Raw genomic sequence first — 10,062 nt, 5'->3', positions numbered from 1 at the left:
GAAGCTGTACAATCACAGTGCGGTAGCACAGCAGCAATAGCCATACCAGCCAGAACTGAAAAGCCCAGCCACAGCCCTTACCACTGCCTCCTCTAACAGCTTTAGCCAAATGGAGACAATATCGGGGTGGGCAGTGGGCTGGGCCTTCCCTCCTACCCCAGCAATCTGGACAAGAATATGAGTCTTTGTCTTTCCCCCACCTCTTCTGCTGGCCACAGTGGGAGACATCCAAAACCTCAGAAGTTTACCCCTCCCCAGTAGCCATGGAAGTGACAGAGCCAAGCCTGGATGGCCTGAGGCCTACCTCACACTTGGGAAGCCAAGAAGAGATCCTGATCTGCCAGATTTGGGCCTGATATGCCAAAAGTGAGCCTAATCCATCAGAAGCCAGCACTATACTGTATTCCGGAAATGAGGAGACTCTCCAGAAAGAGGCCTGACCTACCGGAAGTGGGCCTAATCCACAGGAAGTAAGCTTGATCCTGTCGGAAGCTGACTTGGCCAGCCAGAAGTGAGGATGAGGCTTAATTGGCAAGGTTGGGATGGAGGGCCTAATCCTTCTCAGGGGCCTCCTGCTTTCTGCCAGATGTAGTGCAGTTTCTTACTTTTTTTTTTTTTTTTTTTGAAAATAGTTTTTTTTTTTTCCTGAGATGGAGTCTCACTCTGTTACCCAGGCTGGAGTGCAGTGGCACAATCATGACTCACTGCAACCTCTGCCTTCCAGGTTCAAGCAATTCTCCTGCCTCAGCCTGCTGAGTAGCTGGGATTACAGGCACGTACCACCAGGCCTGGCTAATTTTTGTATTTTTAGTAGAGACGGGGTTTCACCATGTTGGTCAGGCAGGTCTAACACTCCTGACCTCGTGATCTGCCTGCCTCAGCCTTCCAAAGTGCTGGGATTACAGGTGTGAGCCCCCACGTCCGGCAGGGCTAGGCGTTTCTTCAGGTAAGTCCTCTCCCAGGTTCCTATTACCCTAGTTCCAGGCCAGGATGGCTACTAGTGACCAGGGAAGCAATGGGCCGTTAGCTGGTGGCCCTGTGGGCAGTACCCCGCCCTGCCCTGGGTCCTGAAGTTGGATGTTGGGGGAGTCCCCGCCAAAGCACCATTTCTGTTCCATCTCCATTGTCTCTTTAGACTTCCTCTTTTTTTTTTCTTTTCTTTCCTTTTTTTTTTTGAGATAGTCTTGCTCTGTCCCCCAGGCTGGAGTACAGTGGGGCCATCTCAGTTCACTGCAACCTCCGCCTCCCGGGTTGAAGCGATTCTCCTGCCTCAGCCACCTGAGTAGCTGGGACTACAGGCATGTGCCACCACACCCATCTATTTTTTGTATTTTTAGTAGGTACAGGGTTTCACCTTGTTGGGCAGGCTGGTCTCCAGCTACTGGCCTCAGGTGAACTGCCTGCCTCGGCCTCCCAAAATGCTGAGATTATAGACATGAGCCACTGTGCCTGGCCTGGACTTCCTCTTCTGAGCGCCCTGCTGACCTGTCCTGGTGATGACTGTTCCTGCAGAGGTCTGCGGGACCCCCAGTCACCTGGCCCTGAGATCGTCCAGTGCTCCATGAATGGAGACCATCCAGGCTATGGGAAGGCGGTGGACATGCGAGTGCGCTGGGGGAGGAGGATCACCTGCCTGGGCTGGGTGAGCGAGGAATAGGCAGGGCTGAGTCGGTGCCCCTGGTGCTGGGGTAAGTGGCCCTGGGCCCTCCAACGTCCAAGTGGAGCACTGGTGTCATCATGTACACGCTGCTGGCCAGCTCCCCACCCTTCTGGCACTGGAAGCAGTTGCTGATGCTGAGGATGATCATCAGCAGCAACTACCAGTTTGACTCGCCCGTGTGGGATGATTACTCGGACACGGTGAACGACCTGGTGAGAGGCCAGGCCGCCTGGCTCCTGGACTCAGGGCCACAATGTCAGGCTCCCCTGCCCGGGGAGGCTCCACCTCTCCTGACATGCTGGAGGGGACCTGCCTTGACGTTCTCGATTCCCCTCTCCTCCCCTCCCAGGTCTCCCGATTCCTGGTGGTGCAACCCCAGAGCTGCTGCACAGCGGAAGAGGCCTTGGCACACCCCTTCTTCCAGCAGTACGTGGTGGAGGAAGTGCGGCACTTCAGCCCCCGGGGGAGGTTGAAGGTACGAAGCGTCCCAACCCAGGCCCTGTGGCAGTTGCCGCCAGCTCCCCAAGCGCAAACCTCTAAGTCCTCTCCTCTCCCAGGGATCCTTACACCCAGCGGGGTTCCAGAGTACCCACCCCTCCCCTCCTAGCCGCCCTGTGATGGCTTCAGAGGTGGCAGGTGGCAGCCCACTGGCTCCGTCCCTGCGGATGCTGGCCAAGAGGGAAGTGGGGGACACTAGGAGGGCCCCGCAGAAGCCACCAAAGGCTTCGTGGCAAACGAGCCCAGAGCGTCCCTGTGCTGGAGGTGCTGCAGCCCAGCTTCTCCGCCTGGCCCTGCAGGTGATCACTCTGACCTTGCTGGCTTCAGTTCGGATCTACTACCAGTACTGCTGGGTGAAGCCGGTGACGCGGAACATCGTCACCCGAGACTCACCCCTACACCCTCCAGCTTCTGTGCCGGCTCATCAATGCCTACACTTTCGAAATCTATGGCCACTGGGTGAAGAAGGGGCAGCAGCAGAACCAGGCAGCTCTTTTCAAGAACACACCCAAGGCCGTGCTCCTCTCCCTAGCTGAGGAGGACTACTGAGGGGCTGGCCAGTCAGGGAGGTCTCGGGGGCAGGTGGGGAGGGGAAGCCACGGAAATACAAGTCAAAGGGGTAAGATGTGTGCAGGCCTCTGCGGAAGGAGCACTTAGCCCTGGCCAGGAACCCCTGGAGCTAAGGCCACGACCCCCTCTCAAAGGCTGTTCACAAGGGAAGCGGGTGTTCCCACCACACAGCAATACTTGCAGGCTGGGGCAGGCCCTGAGTGGGCAGAGATCACTTGTGGCCTGAGAACCAGGAACCTCCACTTCCTAGATGAGCCACCATCTCCGTTTCTCTTTAGGGGAGGCCCAGAGTTACTGACACTGAGACCCTTTTCCCTTAGGGTCCCAGGGTGAGGATCAAAGACACAGAAATGTCTGAGATACACAATCGCAGGAGATTTTATTGACTCCATGACATCTAGTGACAGTGTGGGAGCAGACTACTCTCCAGGGACATGTTTTTGAAGCCATATGGAGAAGGGAGCCCAGGCAAGGTGGCTCACACCTGTAATCTCAGCACTTTGGGAGGTTGAGGTGGGAGGATCGCTTAAGGCCAGGAGTTTGAGACCAGCCCGGGCAACATAGTAAGATCCCATCACTACAAAAATTCAAAAAATTAGCCAGGCATGGTGGTGCACACTTACAGTCCCAGCTGCTCAGGAGACTGAGGTAGGAGAATTGCTTGAGCCCAGGAGCTCAAGGCTGCAGTGAGCCGTGATCTCCACTGCCCTCTAGCCTGGGCAACAGGGCAAGACCCTGTCAAAAAAAAAAAAAAAAAAAAAAAAAAAAAGAAAGAAAGAAAGAAAGAAAGAAAGAAAGAAAGAAAGAAAGAAAGAAAGAAAGAAAGAAAGAAAGAAAGAAAGAAAGAAAGATGAAAGGGGAAGCTTCTGATATTTGTCTTTCTGGAGTACTGTTTGCTTTGTGATTCCCACAATGCACCACTTCACCTAGTACATCATTTGGTTCTCCCAGACCCTTTCAGGACTGAACTGTGCTTTAAATAGTTACATGCCTGTCTGTTACACAAGTGGAAACTAGTTTTCTTCAGAGGCACACGAAACAACAGCTGAGGCCATGAAGAAAGCATTCTCCTGCCACAGCAACTGGCTGGAAAAGCAAACACACAAGTGATCCTCCTGCCTCAACCTCCCTACTAGCTGGGACTACAAGCATTTGCTACCATGAAGGGCTAATTTTTTTTTTTTAATTTTTAGTAGAGATGTGGTCTATGTTGCCCAGGCTGGTCTTACTCCTGGGCTCAAGCGATCCTCCCACCTCAGCCTCCCAAATTGTTGGAATTACAGGCATGAGCCATTGTGTCCAGCCCTACATCACATATCTAAAAACAATCATCAGAGGTAAATGTAACAGGTGTTATTGTTATTAACTTCATTTAACAGATGAAACACACTGAAGCAAATAGAAATGAAAAATTGGGCTTTTAAAGTGGATTTTTTGGCCGGGCATGATGGCTGACACCCAAAAGTGATAAAGACTGAAAAATAATTAGCATTTTAACTCATCAACAAAATAGTAACTATTTTGATTGTTAATACTTTCAGCTTGATCCCAGTGCAAGAAAACAATCTGAAATGGGAACAAAGATTTATTTATTTTTTTTAAAGTTCACTACTATATGGATTTTTTTTTTTTTTTTTTTTTTTTTTTTTTTTTGAAACAAAGTCTCACTCTGTCGCTCAGACTGGAGTGCAGTGGCGCGATCTCAGCTCACTGCAAGCTCTGCCTCCTGGGTTCATGGCATTCTCCTGCCTCAGCCTCCTGAGTATCTGGGACTGCAGGGACCCACCACCACACCCAGCTAATATTTTGTATTTTTAGTAAAGATGAGGTTTCACCGTGTTAGCCAGGATGGTCTCAATCTCTTGACCTCGTGATCCATCTGCCTCAGCCTCCCAAAGTGCTGGGATTACAGCACCCCAGGCGTGAGCCACCACTCCTGGCCCACTATATGGAAAATTTTTAAGAAACTGAAGCATTCAGCAATAAAAAATTAATTGGTAAGTTACGTCAATTTACCTAAAAGAATATTGTGTAGGCATTTTTAAAAACTTTATAAATTTCTAATTGTAAGAGAAGATAGTAATGATATACTAAGTGAAAAAAAAATAAAAAATTTACTTCATTTAACCTCAACTTTCCTTCCTTCCTTCCTTCTTTCTTTTTTTTTTTTTTTTTTTTTTTTTTTTGACAGAGTCTTGCTCTGTCTCCCAGGCTGGAGTGCAGTGGTACGATCTCCGCTCACTGCAACCTCCACCTCGTGGGTTCAAGTGATTCTCCTGCCTCAGTCTCATGAGTAGCTGGGACTACAGATGCATGCCACCAAGCCCAGCTTATTTTTGTTGTTGTTGTATTTTTAGTAGAGATGCGGTTTCACTCTGTCTGTCAGGCTGCTCTCCAACTCCTGACCTCAAACTGAAATGGGAACAAAGATTTATTTTTTTAAAGAAAGTTCACTACTATGTGGATTACAGGCGTGAGTCGCTGCACCCAGCCTTGTTTTTTCTTTTGAAACGGAGTCTCACTCTGTTGCCCAAGCTGATGATCCACCTGCCTCGGCCTCAGATGATCCACCTGCCTAGGCCTCCCAAAGTGCTGGGATTATAGGCATGAGCCACTGCGCCCAGCCTCTTTTTTGTTGTTGTTGTTGTTGTTGTTGTTGTTGTTGTTGTTGTTGTTGTTTAAATAGAGATGGGGTTTTGTTATGTTGACTAGGCTGGTCTCGAACTCCTGACCTGGAGCAATCCTCCCATCTTGGCCTCTCAAAATACTGGGTGAACAGGTGTGAGCTACTGTGCCAGCCCTCAACTGTTTTTTTAAATGCAGAAAAATTACTGGAAAGGCTTCAGTGAGCTGTGATCATACCACTGCAGTTTAGGAGTGTGAGACTATCCTAGGTAACAGGGTGAAACCCCACCTCTACAAAAAATACAATTTTTTTTTTTTTGAGATGGAGTCTCACTCTGTCGCCCAGGCTGGAGTACAGTGGTGTCATCTTGGCTCACTGCAACCTCCACCTCCTGGGTTCAAGTGATTCTCTTGCCTCAGTCTCCTGAGTAGCTGCAATTACAGGCACCTGCCACCATGCCCAGCTACTTTTTGTATTTTTAGTACAGACGGGGTTTCACCATGTTGGCCAGGCTGGTCTTGAACCTCACCTCAGGTGACCCACCTGCCTCGGCCTCCGAAAGTGCTGAGATTACAGGCGTGAGCCACTGGCCTCTACCCTTCTCTTTACTAGAACAAAGGAATATTTCCATTTCTAGTTACCTAGTTTCCCACTAGGTCAGGGAAGACAGAACTGCTTTTAATATTATTTTGCTGCTTGAAGAATTAACTCAATCATATGCCCTGACCAATTCACATGGAATTGAACTCCTTGGTCTATCAAATGGTTTTAATTTCACTAGGAGAAGGAGAAACCTTCATGAAGTAGGTCTACAGCAGAGCCAACCTTATCTGCTGCTATAATTTTGCCCCAGTTTTTAAAGGCCTCATTAAAGAGATAGAGGCCATGATTCCACAGGGATTTATAAACTCATCAGGGAAATGTCACGGAATGAAATAATGAAGTCAACACACTATTTGGTGAGTTATCATCAGAACCACACTGTATTTGGCTGTGAGCACTGTATATCATGGCTTAATTAGAAACACCCGTTAACCAGGAGCCAGACTGACATTTTTATCTTGCACCCACACTTCTAAATTATTCCTCAAATGGAATATGTTGTAGCAGCCAAGATATCCAACCCTGACATTACATGCATGGGCCCAACCAGGCAATAGGCCTGGAAGAAAATCAGACAGTAGCATCCTGGGACATTCTCTTATTTATTTAACATGTGTGTTCACTCGTTTAATAAGCAAGCATGGTGCTAGATGCTCTGGAGAATATACTTATAAGAGATCTTGTCCCAAAGTTCCAACAGGATAAACTCAAAGGAAAAAATGGGCAAGTTGCTTCATTTCTCTGCATCTCAGTTTCTGCTTCTGAAAATGAGGACGATACTAGTTTATACCCCAGAGTGTTGCTGGAAGCAATTAAAGATAAAAGACACAAAGCCATGCCGTGAAGAATAAATGAGATACGTAGATAGATGATAGATAGATAGATAGATAGATAGATAGATAGATAGATAGATAGATAGATATGTATAGATGGAGAGAGAGAAACAGATGGATAGGCATAGAGAAACAAATTAGATAGATAAATAGATGATGATAGATGATAGACAGATATGTATAGATGGAGAGAGAAACAGATGAATAAGAATAGATAGATAGATAGATAGATGATAGATACATAGATATGGAGGAATAGGTGGATACATAGATAATAGATAGATAGATAGATAGATAGATAGATAGATAGATACATACATACATACATACATAACAGATAGATATAGATATGTATAGATGGAGAGAGAGAAAAATGAATGGATAGATATATGGATAGATGGATAGGGAGAGATACATAGATATAGATCAATAGATGGATACATGATGGGTAAATAGATATGTATAGATGGAGAGAGAGAAATAGATGGATAAACAGATGGATAGCGATAGATAGAGAGATGTAGATAGATACAGAGATGGATAGCTAGATAAGCAGACAGATGTGAAAAATACATATGTATATGTGTAGTTATAAATATGTATGTATGTATTTATACGTGTGTGTGTGTGTGTGTGTGTGTGTGAACTCTCCACACATCCTGGGTTGTCAGAGACAAGAGGGAGCCCAGCATAAAGTACCTGCTGAGGCAGACATGAAAATTCTGAATTTTGAATGTGTTCCCCACACCACGCAGATCCATAGCACAGCATAAAACATTTGGCATTTGGAAGCATTTTGTGCTTTTCTGTTTGTTTTCAGTTAAATTTTGCCTGTAGTTCTACGTACTTAGGGGGTGCAAGTGCAAGTTTCTTAGGGAATGTATTGTGGAGTGGTGAAGTCTGGGCTTTTCATGTATCCGTCACCCGAGTAGTGAACATTGTACCCAATAGGTACTTTTTCGGCCCTCACCCCCTCCCTGCCTCCCACCTTTTGTAGTCTCCACTGTCTATTATTCCCTCTGTATGTCCATGTGTACGCATTGTTTAGCTCCCACTTACAAGTGAGACCATGTGGTATTTGGCTTTCTGTTCCTGAGTTATTTCACCTAGGATTATGGCCTCCAGTTCCATTCATGTTGCTACAAAAGACATGATTTCATTACATTCTTTTTAATGGCTGAGTAGTATTTCATGGTGTATATATAGCACATTTTTTAAATTCAATCTTCCCTTGATGGGCCCTTAGGTGGATTCCACATCTTTGCTATTGTGAATAATACTATGATAAACATACAAGTGCAGGTGTCTTTTTGATATCTTTATTTTTAGAGGCAGGTTGAAGCATGAGTGGATTGTGGCAAGGCAGAGATCCATCCATGAGAAGGGCATTTCAGGCAAAAGGAATGGCTTGGACAAAGGGGTGACAGTGTAGAAATACATGGTGTGAATGAGGATAAAATGCAACAAGCCCCATTTGGCTTGAGCAAAAAATACTGCAGGAGAAAGAACTAGATGCAGTTAGGGCATGAATCAGAAATAATTTCAGCTTCCTAAAGGGAAGCAATGAAACTTGATTTCCATCATATCTTGGAAGTGAATAAAGCCCAGAAGGTTTAAGGTATCAGTTTGAAGAACTTGAGTGTCATGGTTCATGCCACTGAGCCTCTGAGGATTGTGTTGAATAAATGTTTAGAAATAGTGCTTTATGAGTATTGCTGTTAATTAAGTATTAAGGAGTAATCGTGTAATTGCCTGATGGATTCTTATTCCCTACTGCACAGATAGAGCCAATTTACTGAGACAGAAGTGTTGTAATAAAGAGTTTAATAAACACAGAGCCAGCTAAGCAGGAGATAGGAGTTTATTACTCAGTTCAGTCTCCCTGAAAGCTTGGAAGCTAGGGCTTGTGTGGATAATTTGGCTGGGAGGGGCTAAGCAGTGAGTGCTGCTTATTGGTTGGAGATAAAATCATAGGGATGTGGAAAACAGTGCTCGTGAGCTGAGTCAGCCTTTGGGTGGGGACCACAGGACTGGGTTGAGTCATGAGTCGTGGGTCCAAATGGAATTAGTTGTAAGAATGCAAAAGTCTGGAAAACATCTCAAAAGGCCCCTCTTAAGTTCTACAATAGTGATGTTATCTATGTGAGCAATCGGGTAAGTCACAAATCTTGTGACCTCTGGCTTCATGAATCCTGAGTGATTAGGGATTATAAGAAAGCAAGCTATGGAACAGTGGCGGGTTATTATTTAACTATGCCTACATCTTAGCAGAATTCAGACTCCTTCTATAATCCCAATCTCGTGGCCTTTCATGGGTCTTACAAAGGTGGTGTCAGTACTGGGACAAGGAGGAGGTCAGTTTTAGAAAGGGACTCTTATCATCCTTGATTCAAAGTCAAAGTATAAATTAAATTTCTCCATGGTTTGGTTGGCCTATGCCCAGGAATGAACAAAGGCAGCTTGGAGGTTAGAAGCAAGATGGAATCAGTTAGGTGAGATTTCTTTCCCTGTCATAATTTTTCTATGTTCTATTCCTCTCACTGTCATACTTTTTGCTGTTTCAATCATAATGGAGATACCTGAGCTACAACATTTCCAAGATTTATCAGCATCTCTTCTAGAGATTAAACAGGTGCTGCAGATGGTTGACCTTCAAACCCATAGTTGGAATGAACAGAAGCTTGTGGCTGGCCCACAAAATGAGCCCATGAAGAAAGGTGACATGTCCTGTGGTCTTCCACAAAGTGTCTCTAGCAGTCATGGTGGCAGCATTCCAGCATTCCAGCATTCCAAGGGCTGCAGGATAGAAAATTCCCAAAGCAACGGTCTTTTCCAGTTTTGCAGTGGAAGCCTTCTCCTGCAAGAAAGAAACCAAAGCAAAGATCAGACTACAAGCAGCAAGGTCAGAGTCCACGGGAAGGATACCTTCCTGCAGAAAGCCAAACATCAGGAACCAGAAAAGAAAGCTTCCTAAAGAAGCCAGAGAAGTCAAGACTAGCCCCACCTGGCTGGAATTTCCAGAGACAAATGAAAATGCAGTTGCATGTTTCAGCCTGGTCTTATCATCTAGGTGAGGCTAGACCCTGCCTGCCTGGTCTCATGCTTATTACTCTGCACAACGTAGGTGGACAAGAAATACCCCTGGAGTGACCTGGAAGGGGAAAATAATGCCATCTTCAGTTTCAATTTTCAGAGAGGGGTTTGCAAGGAAAGTACATTTGTCCACGAATCAGGCAGTCTGAGTGCCATAGCCCAGTACAAAGGCTATGGAA

General features: G+C 46.1%; 1 pseudogene; it reads left to right on the top strand.

The window, feature by feature from the left end:
* Positions 1 to 1,496: 1,496 nt before the first annotated feature.
* LOC102147245 (phosphorylase b kinase gamma catalytic chain, skeletal muscle/heart isoform-like) lies at positions 1,497 to 2,707 on the top strand (annotated as a pseudogene).
* Positions 2,708 to 10,062: the final 7,355 nt, after the last annotated feature.

Source organism: Macaca fascicularis, chromosome 3 (assembly GCF_037993035.2).
Source record: "Macaca fascicularis isolate 582-1 chromosome 3, T2T-MFA8v1.1".
NCBI classification, from domain to species: Eukaryota; Metazoa; Chordata; class Mammalia; order Primates; family Cercopithecidae; genus Macaca; species Macaca fascicularis.
The sequence above is the reverse complement of the archived record's forward strand: the minus strand, read 5'-3'. Positions and strand labels throughout refer to the sequence as shown.